Raw genomic sequence first — 13,081 nt, 5'->3', positions numbered from 1 at the left:
TATTGATTGAGATTGTATCGTTGTATAGTTGATTGAGATTGTATCGTTGTATAGTTGACATTGATCAGGTTATGTTTTGATTTGAGTATTGATCAGAACAGATCGGGGTTGAGTTGAATAGATGTGATTGAGATTTGATATCAAATTTGTAGTATTATTGACTATGAATTGTGGGAATTGATATTTGTTGAATTGTATTGCTAGGTATATTGAGATTGTGCAATTATGCCGTTGAAACAGAATTTGATTTAGTTCTGATTTTATATAGTATTGATTTGAATTGAGTTGTATATTGATATTGTGCCTATTCGGTATTGTCATTACCAGATTGAGTATGGACAGATTTGAATTAGAGACTTCGACTTCGTCAGACCGAGAAGACAAAGGTATAAAGCAATGTTGATTCGGGATTGCACAACTCGAATTAGATCCGATTTGAGTTTCCCAAAATCACAGACTAGATTGTTTTTAATTTGATACGGTTATGCCTTGTCTATTGAATTATAACAATGTACATGAGATAGGTAAGCCTTGGTAGAATTGCCAAGTACTAGATGTTCGGTGATATCGATAGGCGTAGGAGAAGATCAACTCCTATTGTAGATATTCGATACATATAGGACCGAAGTCTAGGAATAGGAGGTACCGCCACCCCGATTGGGAGAGTAGGTGGAAGATTGTTACGTCTTATTCACACCGGGATCCCTAGACTTAGATATGAGTCGAGTCAAAGAATAAGAGTCCAAGAGTTTTATCCGTATTCACTAATGTGTCATAAATACTGATTTATGTTTTATTATGTTGTGTTTATTTGTCTGACATGCATGTATACATGTTTTATACTGGGATTTGTTCTCACCGGAGTTTTCGGCTGTTGTTGTGTCTGTATGTGTGCATGACAACAGGTGGGACAGGATCAGGGTCGAGACAAAGATGAGAGATCGAGATAGCGTGGAGATTTCGGGCTGACAAGAAGAACTAGTGGTTTATTACTAGACATGTATTTAAATTTTAAACACTAGTAGGATACTTGTAGTTGAACATGTAAATGATACTTTGAGATAAATAATATGATAGCATTATGTATGATTTATATACACTTGTTTATAATGTTAAAAGCAAAATTTTGACCCACATTTTCTAGCAAAGATCCACTTAATCCCAAAGATAATTGAGTTAGAGCCCGTGTCCCCACATGTATCATGAATACTCATAGGACCCGAACGATTATCGTGGATCCTCAAAAAAAAGAAATAAGCAAAGTTCCATTGTTGAGTGACAAATGATAAATTTACGGAAAGTTACAATCCCCACCACGGAATAGTGCACCTACACGCCTTCATCGTCGTTGTTTTTTGACCGGAAGACCGAGAGCTAACTATCGAAACTTTGGACTATCCGGACACATACTTCGTGAAATGATTCATGCATGTTTGTTGGCAGGAGCAACAAGATAAAGTTGGTAAGGATTAACCTTTCATTTCATTTCTATGGTCAATGATCATAACATAAAGGGCGGCCTCTTTACCATTCTGTATAAATGGGCTATTTTATTTGTACAGATATTTAAGAGGGACACATTCAATCCTTGTTTGTCTATTAGTTTTTACTTCTTCTCTTTGCGCGGGGTAGAGCAGTTTGGTAGCTCGCAAGGCTCATAACCTTGGGGTCACGGGTTCAAATCCTGTCTCCGCAACATCTTTTTTTAGTTGATCCAAAAATGGATGTTTGGCTCTGTTAACTATCCCCCCTTTTAGGGGGATGGTAGGAAAGGGGGGTATCCTCATCAGAATCTGATTCTGTGACTGCATCAATTCTCCCACAGAATTCAATGATAATCGGACGGTGATCCTCGTCATCATCATCATTACGAAGGATTCTGTTGCGCCATCCTTCTGACATAAACTCTTCTAGCATTACAGGTGTGCGTTGCTTCTGAACGTACTCATCCGTTAGCTGTTTGATGAGCTCTTCGAGAGTAATGAAGGGCATAGGCTGCTGAGAAATCGAGCCCTTCGACTTTTTTTAAGCTTTCTTTTTCTTTTCCGTCGGGTGGTTCAAACTAAATGAAAGAAAGGTCGAACAACTTCTTCTATTGAATGGGCATCTAGTTCCTGGGCTAAAGCCCTAACAGTGATGCGAACACGGATGTGCACGTCCCAAGGAAAGCATGGGATCCCTTAGAGTTACCTGCGGGACCAATCACGAGGGGATGATTGAAGAAGTTTAAAGAGGCGTTACATGGGCTTATGAGCAAGGAAGAAGGACTTTCAAGCAAGGTGCAAAGTGCTGAAGGGTTCATGATGCATGAGAATAAGTTTGGGAGCCAAAGGAACATTATTCAGGTGATAAATGAAGAGGAGGCCAGCAGCTTCGGCGCCCGAGCGGCCAAACATTACCGCCCGAGCACCACACTTACTGTCCAAGGAGAAAATTTCCTGAACCCTCGGCGGTGATAAATGAAGAGGAGGCCAGCAGCTTCGGCGCCCGAGCGGCCAAACAGCGCTCGAGCGGTCAAATTATACCGCCCGAGCGCGAGTCATATTCGGGAAATTATTTGTTTCTTTATTTAGAGTTTTAATTATCTTGGTAACTAGATTTGATATCTTTTGATATGTAAACCTATGGTGAACGAAATTTGAGGACACTTTTCAGAATATCATTATTGAGTTTATCAAAGTTTTGATTTTTCTCTCAACTTTTTCAAGGCTTTATCTTTGTTTTCAAAAATCAAACTTATCAAAGTTTTTAACTTTGTGGCGTTTGTCGATCGTGCTTGTGCGGATTGTCTTAGACTTGTTCTTTGAAGGTTCGTCATAATTTTCGATTGTTTATCTCGTGATTATTTGTTGTTAAACTTTTCATAGTTTAGAGGTGAAAATCACAACACACACACTTGATTTAAAAGATCGGGACAACACGAATTCCTTGTTCGATATTAAATTGAGGGCGCGATTTATATTTAATCGTGTTTGCTTTTATTCGTACGTGGATTCACATCATTTGGTATCAGAGCTTAGGCTCATTGAATTCAAGTAAGTTTATCCTTCATATCTAATTATTCTTTAGTTCCGCTTTCAGATCTGATTTGTTCTATTATTCTTCGTCGTTCATGAATCTGTGATACACGAAACTTCGTGTCTTATTTTTCTCTGAATTTTCGGAATTTTCAGAGCAGGAAAAAAAAAAGTACCAAAAATCCGAAAATTTGCCAATATTTCTTTTTGATATTTTGTTCTATTCCTTTTTGTGAGACATATAGAAGTGTCTCACACAGTCAAGAAAAAAAATATCTATCTTCAACTTGCTTGTCTACGCAGCCCACGTGAGTCGATCGCATTTGTTCACGAGTTTGAACTTGATTGTTTGATAGACGAATACAGAGCTTGAGCACCCTTTTGAGAGAGACATCAAATTCGAGTGGAAACATTTGAGTGTGAGTGTTATTTCTTTGGAGTGATTAGTGAGTATTTGTTGTGAGCAAACAAAATACGAGAGGAGAGACGAGTGAATTTCAATGGAGTGATCGTGAGAATTTGGGTGAGGAATATTTTTTTTTCTACTAACGTTTTCTTGCAGGTACAAATCTGAAATTAAATGGAGAAGGAGGTAGGAGATAATTCGAACCCGGGGTTATCTAAGTTTCAAATGTAGGCGTTGTTTGGGCATTTTAGTATGATGTTGAAGGTTGAGATGGAGCCATTACATGGGCGGTTGGATAGGCTTGAGGTTAGTACGAGTGAAAAAAAATCAAATCCTAAAAATATGGGTAGAGAAGAAGAAGAGGAAGAGGAAGAGTTTGATCTTGGAGGAGAAGAGGAGAGCCAAAATGATAATTGGGGTAGAAATGGAAGAGGTAGAGGAATTGGTAGAGGTCGAAGAGAAGCCGTTCGGGGTAGATATGATGGGAATAGGGAAGATGGTAATATGGGTAGTATTAAGATGAAAATCCCTTCGTTCCTTGGGAAATTTGATCCGGAGGCATATTTAGAGTGGGAAAAGAGGGTAGAGTTTGTGTTTGAGTGTCACCACTATTCCGAACAAAAGAAGGTGAGGTTGGCGGTGGTTGAATTTTTAGACTGTGCTCTCATTTGGTGGGATAAATTAGTGACCACTAGGAGGAGGTACAATGAGAGGCCCATAGAATCGTGGGATGAGATGAAGAGAGTGATGAGAAAAAGGTTTGTGCGCAACCACTACTATAGGGAGATGTTTAAGAGGCTACAAACTTTAAGGCAAGGGGTGAAGAGTGTTGAGGGCTACTATAAGGAGATGGAAGTAGTCATGATTAGAGCAAACATTGAGGAGGATTGTGAGGCTACTATGGCTCGATTTTTGTTTGGTTTGAACAGGAAATTCAAGACCAAGTAGAGCTCGGACACTACTTGGATCTAGACGAAATAGTGCAAATGGCCATAAAAGTGGAGCAACAACTCAAAAGGCGTGGAGTTGGCCGCACCAATCAAACCGGAGGTTCATCATCTTCATGGCGATCAAATGTGGTGAAGCGAGAGGAGAATAAGGTGGTGAGCAAGCCCAAATTTGAGACCAAACAGGAAACACCTAAGCAAGGAGTGCAAGGTAAATCTGAAACTCCTTCTACTCGATCTAGAGATACTAAATGTTTTAGGTGTCAAGGGTTGGGTCATATTTCTAGTGAATGTCCTAATAAGAGGGTGATGATCTTGAATGACTATGGTGAGTATGAATCTCATAGTGAGGGTGATGATGATGATGAGATGCCTGCATTAGAGGATCCTGACGAGGGTTATGAGGCGGTTGTTGGAGAAGCACTAGTGACTAGGCGTATCATGAGTGCCCAAGTCAAGGAGGAGGAGACTAACCAAAGGGAAAACTTATTCCATACTAGATGTTTTGTAAATCAAAAGGTTTGCAATTTAATCATAGATGGGGGGAGTTGTACTAATGTGGCTAGTTGTGAGATGGTAGAGAAATTGGGTTTGCCTACACTAAAGCACCCTCAACCATATAGGCTTCAATGGTTGAATGATTGTGCGGAAGTGAAAGTTAACAAGCAAGTGCTAGTGCCTTTTTCTATTGGGAAGTATGTGGATGAGGTCTTGTGTGATGTGGTACCTATGCATGCTTGCCATATCTTGTTGGGTAGACCTTGGCAATATGATAGGCGAGTGACACATGATGGGTTCAAGAACAAGTACTCATTTGTGTTGAAAAAGGAGTCCATTGTTTTACTTCCTTTGTCCCCAAAGCAAGTGTTGGAGGACCAATTGAAAAAAAGAGGAGAGATGAGGCCGAAAAAAAGAGTGAATTCAAAAGTGAGATGGCCTTTGAAGATAAAAATGAAATGGCTGAAAAAAAGAGTGACAAAAAAAGTGAGATAGCCATACAAAATAAAAAGGAGAGGAAAGAAAATGAGAGAAAAGAAAATGAGAGGAAAGAGGCCAAAAAGAAAACATACATGGCCCAAAAGAGTGAGTTGAAGCAATTGATGCACACACGTGAACCACTTGTGTTGATTCTTTATAAAGAGATCCTCTTTAACACAAGTGATATCGCCGGGTCCCTTCCGAGCATTGTTGTTTCACTTTTGCAGGAATTTGATGATATATTTCCGGAGGAGCTACCTCAAGGGCTACCACCATTGAGGGGATTGAGCACTAAATTGATTTGGTGCCCGGGAGTGCATTACCAAATCGTCCGGCTTATAGGAGCAATCCGGAGGAGGCTAAGGAGCTTCAACGACAGGTAAGTGAGTTGTTAGATATGGGTTTTGTGCGTGAATCCATGTCCCCTTGTGCTGTGCCTGTTTTGTTAGTTCCTAAGAAAGATGGTTCATGGCGTATGTGTGTGGATTGTAGGGCAATCAATAACATCACCATTAAGTATAGGCATCCCATACCTAGACTAGATGATATGTTAGATGAATTGCATGGTGCTTGTATCTTTAGCAAAATTGATTTGAAAAGTGGTTATCACCAAATTAGGATGAGGGAAGGTGATGAGTGGAAAACTGCTTTTAAAACCAAGTACGGGTTGTATGAGTGGATGGTGATGCCATTTGGCTTAACTAACGCTCCTAGCACCTTTATGAGGTTAATGAACCATGTCTTGCGTGCATACATAAGGAAATTTGTTGTTGTTTACTTTGATGATATCCTAGTATATAGCAAAGACTTGGATGAGCATGTTGATCACTTGAAACTTGTGCTAATCACACTAAGGGCTGAAAATCTATATGCTACCCTAAAGAAATGTGATTTTTGTACAAGCAAACTTGTCTTCCTTGGTTTTGTGGTAAGCTCACAGGGGATACAAGTGGATGAGGACAAGGTAAGTGCTATTCGAGATTGGCCATCGCCTACTACTGTTGGTCAAGTCCGAAGTTTTCATGGACTTGCAAGCTTCTATAGGAGGTTTGTAAAGGATTTTATCACATTGGCAGCACCCATGACAACGGTGATCAACAAGAACGTTCCATTCCATTGGGGCGAGGAGCAAGAGAAGTCTTTTAATACTATTAAGCAAAATTAATTAATGCTCATTTACTTGTTTTGCCTGACTTTGCTAATACGTTTGAAATTTAATGTGATGCTTCAAGCGTAGGTATCGGCGGAGTTCTGATGCAAGGGGGATGGCCCGTGGCGTACTTTAGCGAGAAACTCAATGGAGCCGCCCTGAACTATCCCACGTATGATAAGGAGTTCTACACACTTGTGAGGACTCTAGAGACGTGGCAACACTACTTGAGGCCTAAGGAGTTTGTGATTCATACGGATCATGAGTCTCTAAAGCACCTGAAGGGGCAACAAAAGCTGAACAAGCAGCATGCCAAGTGGGTGGCATTCCTAGAGACATTCTCCTACATAATAAAGTACAAACAAGGTAAGGAAAATATAGTGGCCGACGCACTATCACGAAGGTACTTACTTTTCTCTACCTTGGAGTCTAAAATATTGGCGTTTGAGCATGTCAAGGAGTTGTATGTGCTAGATGACGATTTTAAGAATGAGTTTGAAACTTGTATGCATGGTCCACATGATAAATTCTATTTGCATAATGGTTTCTTGTTTAGAGAAGATAGGTTGTGCATCCCTAGATCATCCGTTCGTGAATTACTTGTTAGGGAGGCACATGGGGGTGGTTTGATGGGACACTTTGGTGTGGCAAAAACTTTAAGTGCATTGCATGAACATTTCTATTGGCCACACATGAAGCGTGATGTTGAGCGTGTTTGTGATAAGTGCATAACTTGTAGACAAGCTAAGTCTAGGACACAACCACATGGATTGTATACACCACTTCCTGTTCCTAGTGAGCCTTGGGTTGACATTTCTATGGACTTTGTTTTGGGGTTGCCTAGGACTAAGAAGGGGAGGGATTCAATATTTGTTGTTGTTGATAGATTCTCTAAGATGGCACATTTCATTGCTTGTCACAAAACTGATGATGCGTCTCACATTGCGGATTTGTTCTTTAGAGAAGTCGTTAGGTTGCATGGCATGCCTAGGACTATTGTTTCTGACCGTGATGTTAAATTCTTGAGTTACTTTTGGAAGACTTTATGGGCTAAACTTGGCACAAAATTGTTGTTTTCTACTACTTGTCATCCTCAAACGGATGGGCAAACTGAAGTTGTCAATAGGACATTAGGAACACTTTTGCGTGCTATTCTTAAAAAGAACTTGAAGAATTGGGAAAATTGTTTGCCATTTGTTGAGTTTGCTTATAATCGTTGCGTGTATTTTACTACGAACTATTCGCCATTTGAAATTGTTTATGTTTTTAACCCTTTGACTCCGTTAGATTTGATGTCTTTACCTGTGAGTGAAAGGTTAAACATGGATGGGAAAAAGAAGGCGGAATTTGTTAGGAGATTGCATGAGAAGGTCAAAGCTAATATTGAAAAGAAGACTGAACGATACACCAAGCAAGCCAACAAGGGAAAGAAGAAGGTGATATGTGAGAAAGGTGATTGGGTGTGGCTACACTTGAGGAAGGAAAGGTTCCCCGAGAAGAGACGTTCTAAACTATTACCAAGGGGTGATGGACCATTCCAAGTACTTGAAAGGATCAATGACAATGCCTACAAACTCGATCTACCAGGTGAGTATCACGTGAGTTCTACTTTCAATGTTAGTGGCTTGTCGTTGTTTGATGTAGGTGACGAGCTGGATTTGAGGACAAATCATTTTCAAGAAGGGGAGGATGATGCGAACACGGATATCCACGTCCCAAGGAAAGCATGGGATCCCTTAGAGTTACCAGCGGGACCAATCACGAGGGGACGACTGAAGAGATTTAAAGAGGCGTTACATGGGCTTATGAGCAAGGAAGAAGGACTTACGAGCAAGGTGCAAAGTGCTGAAGGGTTCATGATGCATGGGAATAAGTTTGGGAGCCAAAGCAACATTATTCAAGTGATAAATGAAGAGGAGCCCAGCAGCTTCGGCGCCCGAGCGGCCAGACATTACCGCCCGAGCGCCACACTTACTGTCCAAGGAGAGAATTTCCAGAACACTCGGCGCCCGAGCGGTCACATTCTACCGCCCGAGCGCGAATAGTCCAGAGCCTTCGGCGCTCGAGCGGCCAAATTATACCGCCCGAGCGCGAGTCATATTCGGGAAATTATTTGTTTCTTTATTTAGAGTTTTAATTATCTTGGTAACTTGATTTTGAGTATCTTTTTGATTTGTAGTCAATATATGGACGAATTTTGGGATTGTAAAACATTAATTCAGATTATTATTGAGTTTATAAAACTTTTCTTTGAGAATTCTCTCAAAACAAGCTTAAGTTTCGTTATAACTTTTGCGTCGTATCAAATCAAACTTATCAAAAGATTTATCTTTTGTGGCGTTTGTCAATCGAATATCACGAGGGTTGCCAAGGACGGGTTCTTTGGAGGTTCTCTTGTACGCGATTGTTCTTTCGTTGATTAGTTGTTGCTGGACCGCGTGATCTAGAGGCGATTATCACACCTATCAATTACTTGTTTCAAAGATCGGGACAAATCAAAGATCTCGTGGGCGGGATCGTATCACAGTCTCAGAGGCTTACAATTTGTTTCAAATTTTAATCCAGAAAGACAGCAATCTTTCATCAAATTTGAAACACCAATCGTCGATAAGGATAAAGAACATACATTTCGACTCAGTGCATGAGCTGTTGCATTTGACTTTCTTGGATAATATTTGATTTCACAATAAAAATCTTTAAGCAAATCAAGCCATCTTCTCTGTCTCATATTCAGTTCTGACTGTGAAAACAGATATTTCAAGCTCTTGTCATGATAATAGATTTCAAATTTCTCACCGTATAGGTAATGTCGCCATAGCTTCAATGCAAATACAATAGCAGCCAATTCAAGATCATGAATTGGGTATCGTGTCTCATGTGGCTTCAACTGTCTCGAGGCATAAGCAATAACATGACCTCGTTGCATTAGAACACAGCCCAATCTTTTGTGAGAAGCATCGCAATAAACCACAAAATCACCAGTACCTGACGGGATAGTCAACACCGGAGCACCGGTCAATCTCTTCTTCAACTCAAGGAAACTTGATTCACGTTCTTCTGACCAAACAAATGACGCATTTTTCTGAGTCAGCTGAGTAATCGGTTTCGCAATACTCGAAAAATCTTTGATGAATCTGCGATAATAACCCGCTAAACCCATAAAACTGCGTATCTCTGGTACAGATGTCGGTCTCGGCCAACTGATCACGGCCTCAACTTTACTAGGATCGACAGAAATCCCGTCTCCAGATATAATGTGACCAAGAAATACCACCTCTTTCAGCCAAAACTCACATTTCGACAGCTTTGCATACAGTTTCTCTGTTCTCATAATCTTCAATACAGTTCTCAAATGCTCAGCATGATCAATCATATTCTTCGAATACATCAGAGTATCATCGATAAATATAATCACAAAGTCATCACGATATTTCTGAAATATGCGGTTTATCAAACTCATAAATACTGCATGAGCATTCGTTAAACCAAATGGCATGTCAATAAACTCATAATGCCCATACCTGGTTCTGAACGTTGTCTTCGAGATATCAGAATCTCTGACACTCAACTGATGGTATCCAGATCTCAGATCTATCTTGGAATAAACAAAAGAACTCTGAAACTGATCAAATAAATCATCAATACGAGGCAAAGGATATTTATTTTTTACCGTAGCCTTGTTCAGTTGCCGATAGTCAATGCAAAGTCTCATTGACTCATCCTTGTTCCTAACAAACAGTACTGGAGCACCCCAAGGAGAAACACTCGGTCTGATGTAACCCTTGGCCAATAAATCTTCCAACTGATCTTTCAAATCTTTCAACTCAATCGGTGCCATTCTGTACGGTGTTCGAGAAATAGGTGCTGTACCTAGCACAAGTTCAATGCTGAAGTCTATTTCTCTGACTGGAGGTAAACCTGGAAGCTCATCTGGAAAGACATCAGCAAACTCACATACCACTGGCAAATCTGCCAATGATGGGCTCGATTTCAGTACATCTACTGAACACACAAGGAATCCTTCTGCTCCTTTCTGTAATAATCGAGTCATAGACATAACAGATATCAAAGGAATTCTAGATCTAGAACCCTTACCGTAAAATTTCCACTCGTCAGCCATGTCAAGTCTGAATCTCACAATCTTGTGGAAACAATGAACGGTAGCTCTGTACTTGGTCAACAAATCAATACCAATAATACAGTCAAAATCAGACAACCCAAGCATAATACAATCTAACTCAATATCATGCCCTTCATACTACAGTGTATAATGTTTAACCGAATTCACGGATATCAAACCTTTCCCCAACGGAGAAGAAACAGACACTACAGCAGATAGGGACTCAACAGGTAATGCATGACTCAATGCAAATCTCTCAGATATAAATGTATGAGAAGCACATGTATCTATCAATACGTAAGCAGGAAAACCACATAAAGAACAGTTACCTGCAACAACATCGTTTGGTGCTTCCTGAGCATGTTCTTCAGTCAAAGCAAATACTCTGGCCTGCTGTCTCGGAGGCTAGCTAACTGTCTGGCTTCCTCCTGGCCTTGGCTGTGACTGAGTAGGTGCTGGCTGGAAAGAGTGAATAGCAGATGATCTTCTTTCAGTCTGAGCCACTGATCCAGATGATTCGGCACCCTGGGATCGTTGTGGACAAACTCTGGCAAAATGTCCTTGCTGTTTACAGATATTGCAAACACCAAACACTCCTCAGCATTGCTCGGTGGGATGTCTCCCTCCGCAAGTCCTGCAATAAGTCCCGGTATAACTCTGTCTGGAACCACTGGAGCTAGAAGAACTGCTGCCAGACTTCTTAAACTGTTTCCCTCTGGCTTTCATCTGGTCTTTCTTTCCACTACTGCTGCTGCCACTCTCAAATCTGGGAAGTGGTGGATGTGGTCTCGGTGCTGTAGGAACATACGAAGCTCCCTTCTGACTTATCAGGCCAGCTTCAGCTCCCTTTGCTCTGTTCAAGGCCTCAGCAAAGTTATTCGGTCGCCCGGTGTTCACCAATGTAAAGATCTTAGGATTCAGGCCATTAATGAACTGGTCAGCAACAGTTTCATCACTTTCAGCCACGTGTGGAGCAAAACATAACAAGGTAGAGAACTTGGCCACATACTCTTCAATATTCAAGTGACCCTGTCTCAAATTCGCAAACTCTGCGCCCTTGTCTTTATTGTACGATACTGGGAAAAATCTTTGACAGAATTCATCTTTAAAGACCTTTCACGTGAGAGTCGTACCTCGATGCTCCAAAGCTCTCTTTGTTGTAATCCACTAATTCTTTGCAACGTCATGCAATTGGTACCCAATCAGTTTAACTCGGCGCTCATCAGTGTAATCCAATGAATCAAACAGCATCTCAATGTCATCTAACCAACACTCACAGTCAACAGAAGTCTCTGTTCCTTTCAGGGTTGGCGGTTTGAAAGACTGAAATCTCTTCAGTAGTGTTCCATCGGTGTTGCTGTCACATCCATCGGATTAGCCAAAGTACTGCCCTGTTCTGGGATTCTTCGAGGAGGCATATCTGATTATCAAAAGGGTTAGCAATCAAATCTGACATATCTGTCTCAGTCCCCTTCTGATCATCTTACCTCTGATCAAGAATCTGTTCTGATTCATTCTCAACTAATACAGGTTACCAATCAAATCAGATAATAAGATAAACATGTATTAAACAGTAAACATGCTAGCACATCAAAGCAGGAAAGAAAACTCAATCTACCCCCCCGCTCACTAGCTTCAATCTAAAGGAACCTACTGCTTTGATACCACCTTCTGTGGGGACCCGGACGCTAATCAATCATTCTTTGGGAATAAATGGATCAATTAATTAATCTGGGTCTAAAATTTTTTTTTATACAAATATAAATGCGGAACATATGATAATCAATCCTATATAATCATCATGAGTAAAGGTACAAGTCTTGTACTAAATACATTCATATCAAGCTAGGGTTCAACAACTCTACATCAAGTGCTGAAACCAAATCTACATCAAAGTCTGGAATCACCACTCTAATCTTGATTTCTCATCCTCTTCTCGACCCTGATCATGTCCCACCTGTTGTCATGCACACATACAAACACAACAACAGCCGGATAACTCCGGTGAGAAACATATCCCAGTATAAAACAATTAAACATGCATTTCAAGATACAAAAGCATGAACAGTAACATGAATCGTTATCTACGAAACATACATAAATCGATACAAATCTGTACATCACATCTTGACTCGACTCATCTAAGCTAGGGATCCCGGTTGAATAAGAACGCAACAACCCACCTACTCTCCACAGCTAGATGGTGGTACGTTCTTATTCCCAGACTCTAGTACTCTCTATCGAATATCTGCAATAGAAGCCGATCTGTAGTACCCGAAAAACCAATATGCGTATATATGTGCATAATTTTTATTATTTAATTTTAAATGGTTATTATTTTAAGAAATTGTTGATTTAATTGCATTTAAATCATTTACATAATTTTTAAGGATTTTTAAATCGCGTATTTAAAATTTTAGCTTTTTAGATATATACGCGAGACCGGACCGGAGATAGGAAATC

General features: G+C 40.3%; 1 non-coding gene and 1 pseudogene across 1 annotated transcript; both read left to right on the top strand.

Moving 5' to 3' along the window:
• Positions 1 to 1,622: 1,622 nt before the first annotated feature.
• TRNAM-CAU (transfer RNA methionine (anticodon CAU)) lies at positions 1,623 to 1,696 on the top strand. The gene has a single exon. It is a non-coding gene; the product is annotated as a tRNA-Met (tRNA).
• A 2,462-nt stretch (positions 1,697 to 4,158) lies between these two features.
• LOC140957963 (uncharacterized) overlaps positions 4,159 to 13,081 on the top strand; it is a 15,771-nt pseudogene continuing 6,848 nt past the window's right edge.

Source organism: Primulina huaijiensis, chromosome 14 (genome assembly GCF_012295235.1).
Source record: "Primulina huaijiensis isolate GDHJ02 chromosome 14, ASM1229523v2, whole genome shotgun sequence".
In the NCBI taxonomy this organism is placed as follows: domain Eukaryota; kingdom Viridiplantae; phylum Streptophyta; class Magnoliopsida; order Lamiales; family Gesneriaceae; genus Primulina; species Primulina huaijiensis.
This window is presented reverse-complemented; position numbering and strand designations above follow the sequence as displayed.